A 24,029-nucleotide genomic window follows, 5' to 3' on the forward strand; every position below is an offset into this window, starting at 1 on the left:
CCTCAAAATTTGCCCTCCTCTCTTGGGACTAGCTAATCATATTGCATATCATTTTTAGGTCATTAGGCATTGCATATTGCATATCATGTGGTTACATTGTGCAAGCTATCCTCCCAAGTCTTGATCAGAAGATGAGGAAGTCAAAAGTGCAAGCCTAGGGTTTATTGGGCTGATCATTGATCATCTGAGGATGGGACAGTTCAAATTAGGGTTTCATGGTTCTCAATGGATATTGGTCTTCATCTTGATTGAAGTGATACATCATCATCATCATGATTGGATGTCATCAGAAGATTGAGGAAGATTCCTTGAGATTAGGGTTTTGACCATGGGTCAACCCTAATCAGTTGCATTGGGCCAATCAGGGCATAATCAGGAGATGGGGTTTATGATGGTTGTGGGGTTCATTCTGTGATTTTATTGAGCTTATTAAGGCTAGGGTTTCACCCTTGAGCCATTTCAGTTGAAGATTGGAGCTCAGATTGATCTATGCATTGCCAATTTCATCTATCAGATGAAAAGTCAACTGTGGTCAACTGTACATGATTTGATGGATTTGGAGGTGGAAATGAGTTGGATACACTTCATTCATGTTGGAACAAGTGTTATATGACATTTCAAAGCTTAAGAATGAAGAAAATCAAGTCAGGACCAAAACTGCCAAAAATAGAAAGTGACTTGTAACTGAAGTTTCCAAAAATGGAAAGTTTTGGACCTCAAAGCCACGTGTCCAAGGAAGCTTCAAATGAAAAATTGTTCAACATGAAAGTTGTAGATCTTGTTCTCACCTTTCCAAAAAGTCCAAGAACTTGAAAATCCAATGTATGGTTGGAAAGTTATGGCTCAGTGAAATTCAAAAATGACCCATAATCAGGAGGCCATAACTTCCACATGGTTTGTCCAAATTGCAAGTTCTTTATATGCACAAACTCCATTTGACATGTACTTTCATGGTGCATAATTGGATTTTCCCAAAAATGGCCAAGGCAAAAAGTCACTTTTCAACTGGACAGCTGAATTGGACCAGGGGCAAAATTGTCCAACTTTCAAAATAATTGGAATTTTGAGATGGGACTTTTTGCTACACCTCATAAATGGAATTTGGAGTGTGTTTGAATAATCATTTCATGCATAGGCCTTGTAAATTGGAATTTGGCTTGAAGAATGGAAGTTGTAAAATTGGACAAATTACCACACACTTGTGAATTTGAGATTTAAGCATCCAATGGAGTTGGAACAAGTTGCATTGGTTCAGATATGACATTTGGAGTTTGCATGAGCTGTCAAAACAGCTGGCATGAGCTGGCATAGTGAAATTCCACTTTTGCCCTTATTTGCAAAATAACCATTTTCACTTAACATTGCATTTGGCTAATTAACATGATTAGTGGATGATTAAGCTACCATATATAATCATAATCCCTTCCTAATCATAACAGAATTCACAATTCCCCAAATTGGATCTCAAAACCTCTCACATTCATCCATTTCTTCAAGAACAATCTAAACTTCAAATTCATCAATCTTCATCAATTGTGGACGAAACTTGGAAATTCTTTTTGCATTCACTTCCTCTAATCATCTTCTCCAACTGTTTGTGAAGAATGGAGCACGTGGAAGGCTGAATCGTGACTGTTCAATATCACATCATCCATGGCAAATGCGGATTTCGAGCAACAAAGGCCATAGCAATTGATTCCGAGTGCATGATTCATCTTCCTGAAGCTGTTGGCGCATCTGTTTGTGGTCAGCACACGCGAAAAGCTGGAAATTCTCCGCTGCCATCTCAGGTTTGGATGTTTTCGAGTTTCAAGATTTCATGAATTGTTATGTGCGTTTGATAGTTCACTTCATGTAGAGCACGGTGATAGTTTTAGTTTTGCGAATGGTTAACCGTAGGCTGCGTAATCTTGAAATGAACTTTCGATCCAAAACCCTAAGTGATTCGATTCGTTTGATTTAGGAATGGTTAGGCAAAATAGAGTTCATATTTGTAATCCTCATGCTTGGACGGTTCGAATGAGTATCTACTCGTCCGTTTTGGTGAGGGTTTGAGAAACTAGTGTTCTTGAGTATTCATGATATTTCTGGAAAATTCTGGGTAGAAGATGAAGCCAGAAGCTCGTTTGATCCGTTTTGCTGTTTGAAAATTCAAATTTAGTGTTTCCCTCCCGCGCCATCACTAATTACAAAACTGCCACTGTGCAATTTTAATTAATTTGTTTAATTCACAAAAATTCATTAACACATTGAATAATTCATAAAAAATAGTAAAAAAAATCATAAAAATATGGAAATTTTTTCTATGACTTTGTTGATGAGTGTAGAATTTTTTTGACCTATTGGTCAAAGTTGTGCTTGGTGTAAATAGTGTTTGACCTAGGGTTCTTCCATACATGTCCATTTTTGCTACCTTTGACTAATTCCATTGTGAAATGCACATAGTGTTAAATAAATTCTTGAAAATTTTTGTGATGATTGTGGACTCATTGATGCTCATTTACATGTAAATTTCATGCATTTTTGATACCTGGTCATTGAGCAGCAAATTCTGGAACTTAGGTGTGACAATTTGTGTCACACCTCATTATGTCAACTTGCTGGATTTTTTTGAGTGACCTATACTTGTTAGAATGAAATGAAATTTTGCATGATGGTTAGTTAACATGTTAAGATGCTTTGTGAATTTTTGTGGAATTTTTCATTGCATTTTCGAATTGATTGTGATTTTTCATTTCTGTTAACCAATTGTGCAAGCTCATATGATACATGTTGGTAGATTGATTGAGAAATGCTCATGTGGTACTGTATGATCATGAAATTTGGCATGCTTGTAATAGACACATGATGTGACATTCCTGTTTTGGTCTCATCCATTTCTTTTTTGTCTTCATTGAGTTATGAATTTTTGAAGTGGATGTATGCATTGATGTTGTGGTTTGAAGCATGAAATTGTGACTGTTTTTGTTGATTTTCATTGACATGGTTCTATTTGCCCAATTGAGCTCAAATTTGACATGGTATACCTTGAAGATCCCCTGTTTAGGTGTAATTTATTTGATAATTTTTAGATTTGTTTTGATGTGGATTTGAATGCAATAATTCTGTTTGTATGCTTGGTGCTTCATTTGAACTAGTTTGCCTTATTTTGTGCATAGCATGAGCATAATGAATGATATAGACATGAGACCAATGATGTTTGCTCTTGTTTGACTTTAATTTGGCTTTGGTTTGTAAATGCCTTGCTGTTTAAGGATTTTTTCTTGTTTTGGACCCTAGGCTTGGCCTAGTGGTCTAGTTGCTAATGTTTGATTGATTTTTCAGGAGCAAAGGTATAATGCACATGGAGAATGATCCAAATCAATTTTGATTGATGTTGTTGATGTTTGTACACTAACATAACATTGTTTTGTAGGTTTTGAAGCTTGGGCTTAAGCTTTGAGCTTGCTTTGTTGTGCATTGCTTTGTATAGTTTGATTGATTGAACTTTTGCTGTTTAGTTTGTCTGTCTGGGTACTAACTGTGTTTGACTGTTTCCAGGTACTTTAGTTGCTCAGTTCCTTGTGAACTATTGCTTTGCTTTGCTTAAGCAACTTGCATTGAGGTAAGTCCTCTCGACTTCATGTAGTCTGGAGACCCGGCTGTTTCCGGGCCGGGCAAATAAATGTCTGAAGTCCTCCTTAAGAGGCAATGATTGTGTATGTTTATTTTTAAGCCCAAGCAGGTGAAAGTCCTCTAAAGAGGCAATTGGTGGAAGTTAGGGATAAGCAGTCTGTCCCCCACTATTCAGTTGTGTCTTCTCCTTGCTCCCATTACATGGTTGAAGCATTGAGATCCTAACCCAAGATCCCGTGCAGTGCACATTGAGTCAGAGTCTCCGAGTATAGAAGGGTCCCCCCATTCTGGACCCATGCTCATTTGTCAGACGCTCTCCCTGGTTAGGGATATGAGCTGTGAGGTCTGATCCTCACTTCACCTCTTCATCTGCTTCACCTTAGCCTCGTAATGGCAAGGTTAAGAGCAAATCAAAACCATGTACAGACGTCTCGCTTCGGCGGTCAAATCCCTTTGATTGAGCCTCTTGTTTGGCTATAGTGCGTGTTATGTGGATATCTGATTGACATGCTTGTTTGAGATACCTGTTCTCATTTGATGATATATGATTGTATGCTTGTGTGCTAGCTTCTTTCCTGGTTAGGTTAGTTTGCTTATGCAAGTAGGATAGAAAACCGAACTTAGGGTTAACGATGCATGACAACATTAGGCTCGAGTCTCAGCTCCCTAGTTGTGTATCTTTCCCCGGTTTCTGGTTAGCAATTTAGTCCCTTTCAGGGGAACTACATCGCCCTGATCCTCGTTCCAGACGAGGTATGTAGGCAGGTGGTCGTGCGAGACCACTCCGGGCAACCTTTTTTTTTCTTTTTGCGTGTGTTTACTTGTTATCTGACTGTGTGTTTTGGTTCGGATGCCGACGTAAGCCCAGTGATTGGCTGTCGGGCTCCATGTTTGCCCATTTGAGTGTGTTTTGGTTCGGATGCCGACGTAATTCCATCCAGTGGTTGTCGGGCTCCATGTTTGCCATCTGTTTGATTGTGTTGTGTTGTTTGGCGTGCGTAAGCCGAACTACAGTGGCTCTGATTCTTGTTCCAGACAAGATATGTAGGCATAAGGTGCGATACCTTATCGAGCTCGTTCCTCTTAACCCCACCTGCGTTCCCCGTGTGTGTGTGTGATGTTTAGCAACCTTTTCTTTATTCTAGGACGTGGATCCCGTCGAGTACGACGGACGTGAGGGGTGCTAATACCTTCCCCTTGCGTAACCGACTCCCTTACCTTTTCTCTCTGGTCGCGAGACCATTTCCTTTCCAGGTTTCTCTGAGCGTTTCCTTTCCCTATCTTGGGATAAATAACGTTTAGTGGCGGCTCTGTGTGTTTTTATTTTCGAGTCTCGCCGGTTGATTTTTCGCAGGATGCGACAGCTGGCGACTCTGCTGGGGAATAACATGTAGACCTATGCTGGTCCATCGTCCCTAAGCGAGTCCTTCCTAGCGTTCTAGGATTAGTTTAGGTTGCTTGTGTGTATTATTTATTGCATTTATTATTCTAACCACTGTGTATATATTTGCATTAATGTCTGCATGCATCATACTATCATGTTGTTGCCGTCCTCTGTGCAGGTGATTCTGTTGTTTGGGGTGGGCGTTCTGAGTGGGGCTAAAACCCAGGCCCGAGTATACACTTAGGACTAGTGTGGTCTCACGTTGCCTCTTTCATGTTAGATCAACATGTGCCTGGCGGCGTGATGTGCCACAAGCCGGACGAGGCTCAGTTGATAGTGCTCATCTTTGTGGAGTATCCAGTTTGTTTGAGTCACTCCATCTGAGTTATTGACTCTGGTGACCGATCATTTCCCGGATCTTTGGTTCAGACGATCTCAGGAGAGCTACAATGGCACACCCGAAAGGGCAAACCCATTGAGTATCTCTGCCCGATTGTCGAGACTATTATCCGCCTTAGGATGACCTGATTAGAATTTACCTGTGAGGGGAGGGTGATTCTTACAGATGCATGTTCAGATGGTGACTTTTTGTTCCGTGGATCAGAGTCCTATTTATAAGTCGGATTTATGGCCGTTTATTTCTGAGACGCCGGAGTGCTGTCCGTGATTCATCAGTGGGGATCCGTTTATTTCAGGATTCCCCGGGTCGAGATATTTATCAGTGGGGATCCGTTTATTTCAGGATTCCCCGGGCCGATTCAGATGGAGGTGGTGTGTCTGCTCAGAGACCAGTGATGATGATGATGTATCTGTCTTCCGTTTATTTCGGAACCCGTGGGTCAGATTGGTTACATTTCTCCTCAGATGGTAATGATCAGTCCAGAGGCCAGATTCAGTACAGAGGATCAGATGACTTGGAGGATGGCACAGTGCATTGCATTCATTCAGCATCATTCTCATTTTGCATTCATCTGCACTAAACCTACGTCTAGCCATATGGGGAGTATTATTGATTGAGAATCTGGTTGAGAGACATCTGGATGTTAAAATGTTATTGTTAAAATGTTATCTGTCTCGATGAAACCAAGATCAAAAGACAGAATCTTCCTCATATGGATAGACGTTGCATTCATGCATATTAACCTGTTTGCTGTTTTGCAGGAATCATTGCTCGTGCTCGCAGAACCGTCCCTTTGCACTCAACTCGTCCTCACAGATACTTCACCAGACGCAATACTCCCAGACTGATGGATCCTCCCAACGCTGACATCCTCGAACTGAAAGAGAAGATGGGAGAGCTGATCAATGTCATGCAAGAGTTCGCCTTGGGGCAGAAAGTAATTGCCGAAAAGGTGGGGAGGATTGAAGACTGGCTGAAGATGGGGAACATGCAAGGAAACGCTTCGTCGTCTGGACCGAAGAAGCCATTTGGTAATGACCAGCACAAGGATGAGGGTGAATCGAGTGCTGTGTACGCCCAGAGAGGACACGGTAGGGGTCGTTACTACCAGCACACCGCTGCGGTAACTATTCCTGCTGACAATCAGCCTGCACAACAGCAACAGCAGCGTCAACCATTTCAGCAGAGGTCTCAGAGGGCAGGATATCCAGTCAGGAGGAGGATGAGTGATCGACATTTTGACAGGCCGCCTGTGACATATTCTTTCCTATTGAAAAAGTTGAAAGATATGGGGCTGGTACAGTTGAGGACTTTGGCACCTATGGGACCTGATCAAAGGCCAGCCAATTTTGATGAAAATGTCAAATGTGAATTCCATTCGGGTGCTCCCGGGCACAGTGTAGAGGACTGCAAAGCTTTTAAGCACGTAGTCCAAGACCTGGTGGATTCCAAGGCCCTCAATTTTACATTGTCATTGAATGCTGATGCCAATCCCATGCCGGCGCATGGACAGGCGATGGTGGGTGCAATTGCTGAAAATTCAGATCGCGCCTGTGCGGTAGGTGGAGAGACTGACAGTGACTGGGAGATTGATCAATGGATAAAATCGTGTGTACCAGGGAACTGGAAGGCCTGAAAAGATCTGCACTGTCACTCGTCCTTGAAGAGTAATATTTCTTGTTTTCGGTTTTATTTGCATGAAAGCCATACGTGTTGCCCGACACGTAATGGTTCATTGTAAGGGCCACCTCATGTTCATAAATTTGCATTTTCTGCATCATTAATAAATGGATGTTTTTCAGTCAAAAAAGCGGTGTTCCCTGTTTTTCATTTATTTTTGCAGTTTTAAAAAACAAATAAAAATGGCAATGTTTTCATTTTTCGTTTTTTGATTTGTCTCGTCCCAAAGTCGAAAAATAATTCTCCGGATCTCGTTGATAACAATTTGGTTACACCTCATATGACTTCAACAATCCGATCTATCTTGCTGAAGAAGAATACGAAGAAGATTGTGATCTGCTGGAATTAACCAGGATGTCGAAACAAGAGGAGAAGGTGATTCAGCCGCAAGAAGAGCGAGTTGAGATTGTTAACCTGTATACCGCCGAGGTCAGGAAGGAAAATAGGGCCGCTTCAGAGGCAAGTCGAGAGCAGAATGGTAGCCCTGTGGAAAGAGCATGTGGATACCTTCACCTGGTCATGTCAAGATATGCTAGGGTCGGATACCGGTGTCATTGCGCATGAGCTACCATGGAAAGGAGACTGTTCTCCAGAGAGGCGAAACGCCGATGCCATGCATCAGAAGAGCCATGGTGACTTTGTTTCATGATATGATTCATCATGAAATCGAATGCTATGTTGATGACATGATAGCAAAGTCCCAAACAGGAGTGGGGCATCTGGTGGAGACAATTCAAGCTGAGGTTGAATTCAAGTGAGTGCACTATCAGAGTGCGGGCCGGTAAGCTGCTGGGGGTTTATTGTAAAAAGGGGAATCGAGGTTCATCCTGCTGTAAAAAAAAAAAAAAAAAAAAAGAAAAAAAGAAATGCCTGAACCGAGAAAAATAAAAAAAGAGAGGTTCGTGGTTTCTTAGAAAGATTGAACTATCTGTCATGGTTCACATCTCATCTAACAGCCACGTGCGAACCTACATTCAAGATGTTGAAAAAAAAAAAGGGATCAAACGGTCAGATGAAATAATGATTGCCAAGGGGCATTGAAAGAATAAAAAGAAAAGTGGCAGGAACCTCTGATTCCGATGTCTCCTGTGGAAAGAGCAATTGTCAATCTGTACTTGACGGCCTTCGAGGGGTCTACGAGGTGTATTGGGTCAGCATGACGAGTCTTGTCGAAAAGAGCATGCAATTTACCTTAGCAAAAAGTTTACCGACTGTGAAACAATACATTCACTGTTCGAGAAAACTTGATGTACTTTGGCATAGGCTGCTCGCCGATTGAGACAGTGTATGCTGATTCATACCACTTTGTGGATTTCAAGATGGATTTGATCAGGTAGATTTCTGAAAAAGCCAGCAATGACCGGACAGGTTGCGAAAGGGCCAATGATTTTGATTGAATACGATATTCGATATCCGCTCAGAAAGCAATCAAGGGGTGTATTGTCTGATTACATCTCTCTGCAACCCGTGAGGTTATCAACCGATGAAGTTTGAGTTCCCTGATGAGGACATCTCGAGGTGCTCTAATCGAAAGATTGAGAGTGACCGATCCCGGAGGAGGGGCCTGACCCTGAATCCGCACGGATTCTGATGTCTGATGGGGAGGTTAAGGTGAATGAGCTTTTGTTGCCAGGATAGCATTTGAATGCACCGACGGTGTGATTGAGTAGGAAACTGGTATCCTGGGTATTGATCTTCGGTGTGTCTACTGGGGCAACTCCATTCTCATTGGTATATGGGATGGAGGCTGTATGACCTGTCGAGGTTCAGATTCCCTCTTTGAGAGTCCTGATGGACGTGAAATTGCAAGAGGCTGAATGGGTAAGGACCCGGTATGAAGAGTTGTGCCTAATTGAAGAAAAGAGGATGGCAGCCATCTGTCATGGGTAGTTATACCAGCAAAGGAGGAAGCGTGCTCTTGACAAGAAAGTACGACCTCGGGTATATCACGTGGGTGATATGGTGCTGAAAAGGATCCTTCCTCCTCAAAACGATCGAAGGGGCAAATGGACACTGAATTATGAAGGTCTATTCGTGGTCAAGAAGGTTTTCTCTGGCGGAGCCTTGTTGTTAACGACCATGGATGGCGAAGATTTTCCATCCCCTGTGAATGCGGACGCAGTTAAAAAAATACTTCGTATGAATTGACCCGCTGGACGAAAAGAACAAAATAGTCCAGGCAAAAATGGGCATCCCGGCGAACCAAAAACAGAAAGAAAGGTTCGGGCAAAAGTTAGGGATAAAATGAAAAAATTGTACACCCGGCAAGTCAAAAACCTGAGAAGGCGACTTGGGCAAAAATGGGTATCCCGGTGGACTGAAAACCCGAAAGGGCGGTCCAGGCAAAAGAGGGATTGAAACGAACAACTGCGTCTAGCATGATCGTTTGCGCTTTGGTTAAAGCATCATGGATAATACCTGGTAGGGATCAATCAGAAACGTTTTGTTCAGAAGGCAGAAAGCATGGAGAGTCTGAGGACCTATGGGGTGTAACTGAGTTGGAACTCGATGAGATCACGGGTTTCACATTGCCATTAGGATAGATTTTTCCTTTTGTGCGCAATTACCTCTTTTCAGGAATTGCTTCCTTTGTATTGCTCAATTTGAGCCACACACTTTTCCAATCAATAAAATGCATATTCAGTCAAATAATTTTGTTTTTGTTTTTCATTACCGCTTTGATTGCAAAAACATCCGGATATTTTTGATAAAGAATCTTGCATTTTAAAACATACAGGTTTCCTTCCAATGCATGTTCATAAGATTGAAGGCTTGAAATCTTATTTGGAAGGCGGAGTGACCCAAGTGTTGAAATCTTGACACGCCTGGGGCACGGTTATATCTGACGATCTGTTTTGCAGGAACTGTTGGATATTTTCACTCACTTGCAGGTTGTGATGTGGAAGCTTTGTAACAGATCCCCAGAGAATTCGCTCAGGAACGAAAGTGGCGAGGACGTTGAGACGTACGACGATCCTTGATAATAATCAAGAAGACTCTTCAAAGTCGAAAGGCTTGAAAGTGTGTAATTCCCCGCAGAGTCCGATCAGGGACGAGGAAAGGGCGGAGAGACGTCGAGACGACGGACGACCTTTGAAATTAATCAAGAAGACTCTTCAAAGTCGGAAGATTGAAATTTCTGTATAAATCCAGGAGTTCGTTTCTCGTCGAGCGCGGGGCGATTGGGAATACAAGATGGTGGAGCAGAAAAGGTCCAGACGAGTCTGGGAGTTCTCAAAAGTGGAAAGCTGATACGAGAGGGGGAGGTGGATACCGTGGTTCGACAAGTCGATGGGTGTTCTATACCAACTTTTCTCATTTCCCAGCTAGGTCCCCGAGCAGAATCAGAGGGCCAACTCCCCTGCAGATCCAAGGTCTGTGATTTCCCCAGCCGAGTCAGGATGGTTATCCCCGGCAGGTAAACGGTGTTTCCTCAGCAGCCAGGTCAGAAGGTTGTTATTCCCCGAGTGGAGCGGGTTCAAAGAAATATATCTTCAGCAGTTCCCCGAGTGGAGCGGGTTCAAAGAAATATATCTCCAGCAGTTCCCCGGGTGGAGCGGGTTTCAATGAAATATATCTCCAGCAGTGTTCATCCTACCAGTGGATTGAACAAGTTTCCGTAGCGGACAGATTTTGCGTCCCCGGCTGAGCTGATTCTGCCTATGGATTGCATGGGTTGTCCTCAGCGGAGTAGTATGCGTTTCCTTAGCAGAGTCAGGACGGTTATCCCCAGCAGGTGTCAAATTGATGCTTTCCCCAGTCGCCAGGTCTGGAGGTTGCTATTCCCCAGCGGAGTATCTGTGAGCATTTCCCCAGTGAAATCGTCAGGTATCTGGGAGGGTTCTCAAAGCAGAGTCAGGATGATACCCTCAGCAAGTCGAAGATTGTTGTATCCCCACAGAGTGTTGGTGGTGCTTATCCCCAGCAGTTTCCCGAGCGGATTGGGTGCGAAGGAGGTTCTTCCCCAGCAAGGGTTGCCTTATTCCCAGCAGCAGTGCTATTCCCCAGCAGGGTGGAAATCGGAGCGGTGACGAGTTCCTCAGCAGAGAGTCTCGTATTCCTCAGAAGAGTCCCTTGAGGGGGATATTTCTTTTTTTTATGCATTCATCATGTAAATAAGCATATCATATTGCATAGAAAAAATAAATAATCGCGCAGCATTTCCATAATTATGGAGCATTACGCAGAAAAATCAATCATGCATCATTGCAAGCATAGGCTAATCTCAAGCCGTGGTTACCGTTTGGGATATGGTTCTGCCAGATGGTGAAGATGTTACTTGGATAAGTTCAACATCGTGACGCGTTCAGCGTGACTCAAGCCGTGGTTACCGCTTGAAGGTTTGGTTTCACCGGATGGTGAAGATGTTACTTGGATAAGTTCAACATCGTGACGCGATCAGCGCAATTCAAGCCGTGGATACCGCTTGATATTTGGTTTCACCGGATGGTGAAGATGTTACTTGGATAAGCTCAACATCATGACGCGATCAGCGCGATTCAAGCCGTGGGTACAGCTTGATATTTGGTTTCACCGGATGGTGAAGATGTTACTTGGATAAGCTCAACATCGTGACGCGATCAGCGCGATTCAAGCCGTGGATACCGCTTGATATTTGGTTTCACCGGATGGTGAAGATGTTACTTGGATAAGTTCAACATCGTGACGCGATCAGCGCGACTCAAGCCGTGGATACCGCTTGATATTTGGTTTCACCGGATGGTGAAGATGTTACTTGGATAAGTTCATCATCGTGACGCGATCAGCGCGACTCTGGGGTTCAAATGGAGATGGAGTTGAAGATTACATCCGGGATGAGGTCCTTAGGATCGTCTTCTGTTCATGTGTCACCTTAGGCTTTGGCGGATGCCAGTGGAGGTCGTTATAGGTGTCTTCTGAGGAAGAGATACACATGCTACCTTCCGTTGTGAAGGGTTACCCTCTGACATGTCGCCCTCAGAGTGGTTTGGTGTTAGTTCCGTCGTTGCCAGCGGAATTATCACGTGAGATTGGAGAAAAGGAGGTGCTGAGGCATTTTCTGGGGTTCAAATGGAGAAAAGGAAATGTGGATACATTTTCTGGAGACGGGGTTCAAATGGAGAAAAGGAAATGTGGATACATTTTCTGGAGAACGGGGTTCATTCTGGCGATCGAGAGTTATCGTCAGGCGACTGGGGTTCAAACTGGAGATCGGGGTTCATTATGTTGGCAAAAAGGAGTGCTGAGGCATTTTCCGGGGTTCAAATGCAGAGGTCTGAGGATCGTTTGCGCAGAGAAAATTTCGGGGTTCAAGAAAATGAGAAAAAAGATAAGAAAATTTCGGGGTTCAAGAAAAGCATAAAAAAAAAAGAAGAGTTGATAATCCCGCGTGGATGTGTGGTGATCAGACCATGGTTATCCCTGCGTTGCCATTTATTTTGGTATCCAGGTCGACGTCTTTTTGATTTCAGAGGTTGTTGCTTCGCCGATGCTGACAGGCGCTGTTAATTATATCCCATCAGAGTGAAAATTGTTCGCCTGTTCTTGGTATTCAATCACTCTTCATCCTGATCATCCGAAAGCTGAGGCTATTTCGTATCGACAGGTTCACAGTGGATTGAATAGGGGCAGCTGTAACACCTCAAAATTTGCCCTCCTCTCTTGGGACTAGCTAATCATATTGCATATCATTTTTAGGTCATTAGGCATTGCATATTGCATATCATGTGGTTACATTGTGCAAGCTATCCTCCCAAGTCTTGATCAGAAGATGAGGAAGTCAAAAGTGCAAGCCTAGGGTTTATTGGGCTGATCATTGATCATCTGAGGATGGGACAGTTCAAATTAGGGTTTCATGGTTCTCAATGGATATTGGTCTTCATCTTGATTGAAGTGATACATCATCATCATCATGATTGGATGTCATCAGAAGATTGAGGAAGATTCCTTGAGATTAGGGTTTTGACCATGGGTCAACCCTAATCAGTTGCATTGGGCCAATCAGGGCATAATCAGGAGATGGGGTTTATGATGGTTGTGGGGTTCATTCTGTGATTTTATTGAGCTTATTAAGGCTAGGGTTTCACCCTTGAGCCATTTCAGTTGAAGATTGGAGCTCAGATTGATCTATGCATTGCCAATTTCATCTATCAGATGAAAAGTCAACTGTGGTCAACTGTACATGATTTGATGGATTTGGAGGTGGAAATGAGTTGGATACACTTCATTCATGTTGGAACAAGTGTTATATGACATTTCAAAGCTTAAGAATGAAGAAAATCAAGTCAGGACCAAAACTGCCAAAAATAGAAAGTGACTTGTAACTGAAGTTTCCAAAAATGGAAAGTTTTGGACCTCAAAGCCACGTGTCCAAGGAAGCTTCAAATGAAAAATTGTTCAACATGAAAGTTGTAGATCTTGTTCTCACCTTTCCAAAAAGTCCAAGAACTTGAAAATCCAATGTATGGTTGGAAAGTTATGGCTCAGTGAAATTCAAAAATGACCCATAATCAGGAGGCCATAACTTCCACATGGTTTGTCCAAATTGCAAGTTCTTTATATGCACAAACTCCATTTGACATGTACTTTCATGGTGCATAATTGGATTTTCCCAAAAATGGCCAAAGCAAAAAGTCACTTTTCAACTGGACAGCTGAATTGGACCAGGGGCAAAATTGTCCAACTTTCAAAATAATTGGAATTTTGAGATGGGACTTTTTGCTACACCTCATAAATGGAATTTGGAGTGTGTTTGGATAATCATTTCATGCATAGGCCTTGTAAATTGGAATTTGGCTTGAAGAATGGAAGTTGTAAAATTGGACAAATTACCACACACTTGTGAATTTGAGATTTAAGCATCCAATGGAGTTGGAACAAGTTGCATTGGTTCAGATATGACATTTGGAGTTTGCATGAGCTGTCAAAACAGCTGGCATAGTGAAATTCCACTTTTGCCCTTATTTGCAAAATAACCATTTTCACTTAACATTGCATTTGGCTAATTAACATGATTAGTGGATGATTAAGCTACCATATATAATCATAATCCCTTCCTAATCATAACAGAATTCACAATTCCCCAAATTGGATCTCAAAACCTCTCACATTCATCCATTTCTTCAAGAACAATCTAAACTTCAAATTCATCAATCTTCATCAATTGTGGACGAAACTTGGAAATTCTTTTTGCATTCACTTCCTCTAATCATCTTCTCCAACTGTTTGTGAAGAATGGAGCACGTGGAAGGCTGAATCGTGACTGTTCAATATCACATCATCCATGGCAAATGCGGATTTCGAGCAACAAAGGCCATAGCAATTGATTCCGAGTGCATGATTCATCTTCCTGAAGCTGTTGGCGCATCTGTTTGTGGTCAGCACACGCGAAAAGCTGGAAATTCTCCGCTGCCATCTCAGGTTTGGATGTTTTCGAGTTTCAAGATTTCATGAATTGTTATGTGCGTTTGATAGTTCACTTCATGTAGAGCACGGTGATAGTTTTAGTTTTGCGAATGGTTAACCGTAGGCTGCGTAATCTTGAAATGAACTTTCGATCCAAAACCCTAAGTGATTCGATTCGTTTGATTTAGGAATGGTTAGGCAAAATAGAGTTCATATTTGTAATCCTCATGCTTGGACGGTTCGAATGAGTATCTACTCGTCCGTTTTGGTGAGGGTTTGAGAAACTAGTGTTCTTGAGTATTCATGATATTTCTGGAAAATTCTGGGTAGAAGATGAAGCCAGAAGCTCGTTTGATCCGTTTTGCTGTTTGAAAATTCAAATTTAGTGTTTCCCTCCCGCGCCATCACTAATTACAAAACTGCCACTGTGCAATTTTAATTAATTTGTTTAATTCACAAAAATTCATTAACACATTGAATAATTCATAAAAAATAGTAAAAAAATCATAAAAATATGGAAATTTTTTCTATGACTTTGTTGATGAGTGTAGAATTTTTTTGACCTATTGGTCAAAGTTGTGCTTGGTGTAAATAGTGTTTGACCTAGGGTTCTTCCATACATGTCCATTTTTGCTACCTTTGACTAATTCCATTGTGAAATGCACATAGTGTTAAATAAATTCTTGAAAATTTTTGTGATGATTGTGGACTCATTGATGCTCATTTACATGTAAATTTCATGCATTTTTGATACCTGGTCATTGAGCAGCAAATTCTGGAACTTAGGTGTGACAATTTGTGTCACACCTCATTATGTCAACTTGCTGGATTTTTTTGAGTGACCTATACTTGTTAGAATGAAATGAAATTTTGCATGATGGTTAGTTAACATGTTAAGATGCTTTGTGAATTTTTGTGGAATTTTTCATTGCATTTTCGAATTGATTGTGATTTTTCATTTCTGTTAACCAATTGTGCAAGCTCATATGATACATGTTGGTAGATTGATTGAGAAATGCTCATGTGGTACTGTATGATCATGAAATTTGGCATGCTTGTAATAGACACATGATGTGACATTCCTGTTTTGGTCTCATCCATTTCTTTTTTGTCTTCATTGAGTTATGAATTTTTGAAGTGGATGTATGCATTGATGTTGTGGTTTGAAGCATGAAATTGTGACTGTTTTTGTTGATTTTCATTGACATGGTTCTATTTGCCCAATTGAGCTCAAATTTGACATGGTATACCTTGAAGATCCCCTGTTTAGGTGTAATTTATTTGATAATTTTTAGATTTGTTTTGATGTGGATTTGAATGCAATAATTCTGTTTGTATGCTTGGTGCTTCATTTGAACTAGTTTGCCTTATTTTGTGCATAGCATGAGCATAATGAATGATATAGACATGAGACCAATGATGTTTGCTCTTGTTTGACTTTAATTTGACTTTGGTTTGTAAATGCCTTGCTGTTTAAGGATTTTTTCTTGTTTTGGACCCTAGGCTTGGCCTAGTGGTCTAGTTGCTAATGTTTGATTGATTTTTCAGGAGCAAAGGTATAATGCACATGGAGAATGATCCAAATCAATTTTGATTGATGTTGTTGATGTTTGTACACTAACATAACACTGTTTTGTAGGTTTTGAAGCTTGGGCTTAAGCTTTGAGCTTGCTTTGTTGTGCATTGCTTTGTATAGTTTGATTGATTGAACTTTTGCTGTTTAGTTTGTCTGTCTGGGTACTAACTGTGTTTGACTGTTTCCAGGTACTTTAGTTGCTCAGTTCCTTGTGAACTATTGCTTTGCTTTGCTTAAGCAACTTGCATTGAGGTAAGTCCTCTCGACTTCATGTAGTCTGGAGACCCGGCTGTTACCGGGCCGGGCAAATAAATGTCTGAAGTCCTCCTTAAGAGGCAATGATTGTGTATGTTTATTTTTAAGCCCAAGCAGGTGAAAGTCCTCTAAAGAGGCAATTGGTGGAAGTTAGGGATAAGCAGTCTGTCCCCCACTATTCAGTTGTGTCTTCTCCTTGCTCCCATTACATGGTTGAAGCATTGAGATCCTAACCCAAGATCCCGTGCAGTGCACATTGAGTCAGAGTCTCCGAGTATAGAAGGGTCCCCCCATTCTGGACCCATGCTCATTTGTCAGACGCTCTCCCTGGTTAGGGATATGAGCTGTGAGGTCTGATCCTCACTTCACCTCTTCATCTGCTTCACCTTAGCCTCGTAATGGCAAGGTTAAGAGCAAATCAAAACCATGTACAGACGTCTCGCTTCGGCGGTCAAACCCCTTTGATTGAGCCTCTTGTTTGGCTATAGTGCGTGTTATGTGGATATCTGATTGACATGCTTGTTTGAGATACCTGTTCTCATTTGATGATATATGATTGTATGCTTGTGTGCTAGCTTCTTTCCTGGTTAGGTTAGTTTGCTTATGCAAGTAGGATAGAAAACCGAACTTAGGGTTAACGATGCATGACAACATTAGGCTCGAGTCTCAGCTCCCTAGTTGTGTATCTTTCCCCGGTTTCTGGTTAGCAATTTAGTCCCTTTCAGGGGAACTACATCGCCCTGATCCTCGTTCCAGACGAGGTATGTAGGCAGGTGGTCGTGCGAGACCACTCCGGGCAACCTTTTTTTTTCTTTTTGCGTGTGTTTACTTGTTATCTGACTGTGTGTTTTGGTTCGGATGCCGACGTAATTCCATCCAGTGGTTGTCGGGCTCCATGTTTGCCATCTGTTTGATTGTGTTGTGTTGTTTGGCGTGCGTAAGCCGAACTACAGTGGCTCTGATTCTTGTTCCAGACAAGATATGTAGGCATAAGGTGCGATACCTTATCGAGCTCGTTCCTCTTAACCCCACCTGCGTTCCCCGTGTGTGTGTGTGATGTTTAGCAACCTTTTCTTTATTCTAGGACGTGGATCCCGTCGAGTACGACGGACGTGAGGGGTGCTAATACCTTCCCCTTGCGTAACCGACTCCCTTACCTTTTCTCTCTGGTCGCGAGACCATTTCCTTTCCAGGTTTCTCTGAGCGTTTCCTTTCCCTATCTTGGGATAAATAACGTTTAGTGGCGGCTCTGTGTGTTTTTATTTTCGAGTCTCGCCGGTTGATTTTTCGCAGGATGCGACAGAAACTACGGACTTGCTTCTCTGTTCTTGGCTCTGGCATTTCCTGTATCGCTTTTACTTTGTCGGGATCCACCTCAATCCCTTTTCCGCTAACAATAAAACCCAACAATTTTCCCGATCTTACCCCGAAAGTGCACTTGTTCGGGTTAAGTCTCAGTTTGAATTTCCTCAAACGCTCAAACAGTTTCTGCAAATTCACCAAATGTTCTTCTTCTGTCTGAGATTTGGCAATCATATCATCCACATAAACCTCGATTTCATGATGAATCATATCATGGAACAGAGTTACCATAGCTCGTTGATATGTTGCTCCGGCATTTTTCAGACCAAACGGCATCACCTTGTAGCAGAAGGTGCCCCATGGGGTTATGAAAGTTGTCTTTTCCATGTCTTCTGGTGCCATCTTGATTTGGTTATAGCCAGAAAAGCCATCCATGAAGGAGAATACCGAGAACTGAGCTGTATTATCCACCAAAACATCGATGTGAGGTAATGGGAAATCATCTTTAGGGCTAGCTCTGTTCAGATCCCGGTAGTCGACACACATCCGTACCTTTCCATCCTTCTTAGGTACTGGGACGATGTTTGCAACCCATGGCGGATAATTGGTGACTGCTAGAAACCCTGCATCCAACTGCTTTTGCACTTCTTCCTTTATCTTGACAGCCATCTCTGGTCTTGTTCTTCTGAGCTTCTACTTGACCGGAGGACAACCTTCTTTGAGAGGCAAGCGGTGTACCACGATGTCTGTGTCCAGCCCGGGCATGTCCTGATAAGACCAGGCGAAGATGTCAACATACTCTTGCAGCAATCCAATCAGCCCTTTCTTCACATCATCTCTCAAAACAGCCCCTATCTTGATTTCTCTCTTGGCGTCCTCGGTGCCGAGATTAATCACTTCAACAGACTCTTGATGCGGTTGAATAACCCCTTCCTCTTGTTTTAATAACCTGGTAAGCTCTTCAGGGAGTTCACAGTCTTCATCACCCTCTTCTTCAGCTTGAAAGATTGGATTTTCAAAGTCGAAACGAGCCGTAGCAGAAACGTTATCAATAGGATCCGGTGATGTGCATCTGCATGAGTGATGGTATGTGCTTATGAGTGTGAACAAGAAGTGAAAACTAAACAAAACATTGCCATTTTTTTTATTTTGAAAAATTGCAAAAATAGAAAGACAGGGAACGAAATATTTGAATGCAAAAATACGTCCTTTATTTATGATAAAAATGCAAGTGTCACATAGACGGGCCCTACAATGAGTCATTACGCCCTGGGCGGAACGTAAGACTTGGATATGCATGAATAAACAAAGAAAATTACTCTTCAAGAAGAGTGACTTGGATAATCTCTTCAGAAGACCAATTGTTGATGACTTCACCCGGGATCCTCGGACGCACCCAGTTGTCAATGTCACAATCACTATCCCCATCTTCTTTGTTGACTGCAGAGACTTGACCATATTGAATGATGCCAGCACTGGAGAAAGTGATCGGCCCCTGAAGTGTTGTAGAAGTCAAAACTGGCTGATACCCAATCCCAAACTTATCTTCTTTCACTGGTAATTCCAACAGACGCCCCCAACCGGGAGCAACACCTGAATCCACCACGGCCCGTGCCTGCTTAAAGGATGAGATAGAGGCACCCGCTTTAACCTCTTCCACAAACTCTTGGACAGACAAATCTTCAACCTGGAGGATACCTTTGTCGAGCAAGGCCTGGATACCCTGTTGTAGCTTCAAACAACCTCCACTCTGAGTGGCACAATCCAAACAACCTTTCCCACAACCGGGGAAAACATCGGCCTTCAGCAAGCATCCTTTGATATCCAACAATGGAGTCTTCAACTTCAACACATCCTTAATGGACTTGGCTTTTCCTTCTATCATGTTAACGTTCGCACCACCATGCTGGGGCATGGGATTGTTGACGACATTAGGAGCCGGTGCAAGGTTGATGGCCTTTGAATCTATGAGGTCCTGAACTACGTGCTTAAAAGCTTTGCAGTTCTCAATATTGTGGCTAGGTGCCCCAGAGTGGAAGCTACACCTAGCGTTGGCGTCGTAACCCACCAGAAGTCTACCAATAGGAGGAGCCAGAGTGCGCAGTTGCACAAGTTGTAGTTGTTGAAGACTAGAAAGCAACTGAGCGTACGACATTGGAAGGGTGTCGAAACGCCGGTCCATCATCCTTTGCCTCTGTTGATAAGCGGGTCTGTTACCCGGTTGCTGCTGCTGTTGATACTGAGCTGGTTGACGTTGTGATTGTTGTTATTGTAGTGGCGCTGCAGCTGGAATGGTCACAGCCACAACATACGGTTGCTGATGATAATTCTGAAAATTATTCCTCCGGTTATCCCTGTTCTGATAAGAAGATATGGCATTTGCATCCCCTTCTCTCCTCTTCTGTCCCTGAATGAACGGCTTCTTCACCCCTGATGAGGATCCACCTCCACTCTAGCTCTTATAGGTCTTTAGGTAATTCTCCACCCTTTCTCCAGTAGAGACCACATCAGCAAAGTTGGAAGCATTGCACCCCACCAGACGCTCCAGATAAGGTCCAGGCAGCGTATTCATGAACATGTTGGCCATTTCCTTTTCCAACATAGGAGGCTGAACACGGGAAGCTGTATCCCTCCAGCGTTGAGCGTATTCCCTGAAGCACTCATTGCTTTTAAGAGACAGATTCTAAAGTTGAGTTCTGTCCGGAGCCATGTCTGTATTATACTGATACTGCTTCACGAAAGCCTCTGCCAAATCCCTCCAGCAACGGATGTGGGTTCTGTCCAGCCTCATATACCATTCCAAGGATGCCCCATCCAGGCTGTCCTGGAAGAAATACATAAGTAGCTTCTCGTCATCAGAGTATGCAACCATTTTACGGAAATAGGCTTGCACGTGAGTTTTGGGGCAAGAGCTGCCATTATATTTGTCAAAGACCGGGACTTTGAATTTCGGTGGCACTCTCACACCTGGGACCAGCCCCAAGTCAGCAACATCTAGTCCCAGAAGATTCTGTCCTTCCACTGCTTTCAACCTCTCTTCCAATCTTCTAAACATGGGGTCCATGCCAAAGTCTTCCTAAAGCAAGGGAAACTGATCATCCTGACCATCTTGAATGGGTTGTTGATCTAGGTTGACATGCGGGATCGGGATAGGCCCCAGTCCATTGGGACCATTAGCCTCTCCAGCTGGAGGATCAGCCAACGTCTCCGGTTGAGTAATAGGGGGATCGCTCTGTACCAACAATCTAAGCTCCTGCTGTCCTTGAGCCACCCCTTGAACCAAATCCATGAATTGATTCATGCAAATCTTCATCTCGGCGAGCTCTGCTTGTAGGCTCTCCATCGCTCTCTGTTGATTCCTTCGGGTACCGTATCGGTGAATGCTTGAGTCAGCTATCCTGCTAGTGGGTCACCAAACAATATGAGAACACTGCAGCGGTACCTGTTATGCAAGATATGACAATGAATATGTAAATGCAATGCCATGTTTATCAAACCCAAAAGGTATTTTACCCCCTTGATTCCAGTCTCACATCAGGCGAATAGTGCAAGAAGACTGAGTCATGGATAAACCTCTGAGATCAAGATGCAACAAAGGGAAACCAACATACAAATAGTGAAACACGATAAGCATTTTTTTCATGGATAACAGTATGGTTTCAGGAACCTCAAACCCTGTGGCATACACTTCAGAAATTAAACGATTAAGCATTCAAGGCATTATTCACATATTCATACACAAATATAAACCCGTGGGCAAAACCTGATGTTACCTCATACATTCATAGCATTCAAATTCAAGGCATAAAGTAATAGGAACAAAGGCATACCTGATGAGAGAGATTGATTAAGATTGAATGGTACGGCCGGATCTGCAAAGTAATACTAGGGTTTGTGTGAGGCGGAGTGAACTTCTCAATTGAGTTCCCTTCAGGGTTTGGAGGCTGCTCTGAGTTCTCTGTCAGGTTTCTCTCCAGGTTTTGTCCAGGGTTTTGTTTCAAGGAAACCCCAGAGTATTTTGCTTCTCTTCCTTTTTCTCTCCAATGAATCTCCCAGTGTAACTCCAAGTGTAACTCCAAGTGTGTTTTCCTCTACTGAAACTTCAGTATTTATAGACTGGTTTTCGTGGGTAGTGGGCTCAAATGAGGGAGACCCAAGTCCAAAAAAAAAAAAATTGTTATATTTTATTTATTTATTTAATTAATTTTATTTATTTATTTATTTTTAACTTTTTTTTTTCGTTTTTTTTTTTCATTTTTTTTTCCAGGAAAAATGAAGGGTAAATTTTGGGGTATTACAGCTGCCCCTATTCAATGAACTGGAGACCCGGAAAGAAGATGGCAGCTACTTTCGTACTTTCGAGGTATCAAGGGATTGAATACAATAAAAGCCCAAAAATTTGCACTGAAGTGAAGTGAAGTGACAATGACTATCAGAATCGGCAAAGAGGTGGCCCTGAAAGAAGAATCCGTCTGGTACGGTGAGAGTCAGTCTGAATACCGAAAAAGGATGTTAAACTGGATACCAAAATAAATGGTAACACAGAAATAACCATGGCCTGAATGCCGCTCATCAGTCTGAATACTGGAAAGGACTTCGATCTGAACATCGGAAAATTGGCCTGAATGCCACAAGTCGCATCGACCTGAACGTCGGAAACTTCTTCGATCTGAACATCGGAAAGACTTGGCCTGAATGCCACTTCGATCTGAATATCGGAAAACTGGCCTGAACGCCACTTCGGTCTGAATACCAGAAACTGGCCTGAACGCCACTTCGATCTGAATATCGGAAATTGGCCTGAACGCCACTTCGATCTGAATATCGGAAATTGGCCTGAACGCCACTTCGATCTGAATATCGGAGATTGGCCTGAACGCCACTTCGATCTGAATATCGGAAATTGGCCTGAATGCCACTTCGGTCTGGATACCGGAAAACTGGCCTGAATGCCACTTCGGTCTGGATACCGGAAAACTTCATGCCTGTCAGCATCGGCAGAAATAGGGAATGATAATAGAGGCGACGCATGGGCCAATGACACTTGCTGGGGATAACCAAGGTGGGTCATGAACAATCTTCAGTCTGAGTACTGGAAACAACTTCTAGCTTATCACTTAGGATACCGAGAATGTTTTATGCTTACATGCGTATGTTTGAATCTTTCAATGGCGTAATGCTCCATGAAAATGGAAATGCTACGCGATTTGGGAGGATGCAATGCAATATGATTCTACATGCAGGGATGCGAAATGCTGGGTAGAATGCCAAGATGAGGCAAGGGGATCTACTGGGGAAATGATCACCATCTTCTGGACCCTGGCAAGGCTGCACTACGCCAAAAACTAGAATAGACAGCGCACCTTAGAGGGCGCTTTACTACAAAAGCGCTCTTTAAAGTGAAGCGAAAAATAAGGAGCAATAGACAGCGCACTTTAGAGAGCGCTTTTGTAACAAAGCGCCCTATAAGGTGAAGCGAAAAAATAAGGAGGAGATAGAGGGACAACAATACATGGCGCTTTTTAGAAAGCGCCCTCTAAGGTTACCCTTAGAGGGCGCTTTTAATAAAGCGCTGTTATAAGTCCATGTGCATTTCCAGCTTATAAAGCGCTTCTGGAAAGCCTTAGAGAGCGCTTTCATAAGCGCCCTCTTAGGCCCCCTTTAGAGGGCGCTTTGTTTCCACAAGCGCCCTCTAAGGTGAAACGAAAAAATAAGGAGGTGATAGAGGGACAACAATACATGGAGCGAAAAATAAGGAGCAATAGACAGCGCACTTTAGAGAGCGCTTTTGTAACAAAGCGCCCTCTAAAGTGAAGCGAAAAAATAATGAGGAAATGAAGGGACACCAATAGAGGACGCTTTATTGAAAGCGCCCTCTAAGGGTAACCTTAGAGGGCGCTTCTAAAAAAGCGCTCTCTATGTCCATGTACATTTCCAGTTTATAAGGCGCTTTTGGAAAGCCTTAGAGAGCGCTTAAAGCGCTCTCTAAGACCCCCTTTAGAGGGCGCTTTTGTAACAAAGCGCCCTCTAAAGTGAAGCCAAAAAAAAATGGAGGGACAACAATAGAGGGCGCTTTTGTGAAAGCGCCCTCTAAGGTTACCCTTAGAGGGCGCTTTTGAAAAAGCGCTCTCTAAGTCCATGTACATTTCCAGTTTAGAAGGCGCTTTTGGAAAGCCTTAGAGAGCGCTTTCAGAAGCGCCCTCTTAGGCCCCCTTTAGAGGGCGCTTTTTTTAAAAAAGCGCCCTCTAAGGTCCCCTTTAGTAAACATTAAAAATATAACATATACTGCATGTCTCTTTATTTTCCCTCTCTATAAGCTATTTCGTTTTCTCTCAACTGCGATTACTCTCTACTGCGATTACTCCCTCACCGTTCATCGTTCGTTCTCCCTCCCTCACCGTCATCGTCGCCGTTCGTTCTCCCTCCCTCACCGT

The sequence above is a fragment of the Lathyrus oleraceus genome, chromosome 7 (assembly GCF_024323335.1).
Source record: "Lathyrus oleraceus cultivar Zhongwan6 chromosome 7, CAAS_Psat_ZW6_1.0, whole genome shotgun sequence".
Classification (NCBI taxonomy): domain Eukaryota; kingdom Viridiplantae; phylum Streptophyta; class Magnoliopsida; order Fabales; family Fabaceae; genus Lathyrus; species Lathyrus oleraceus.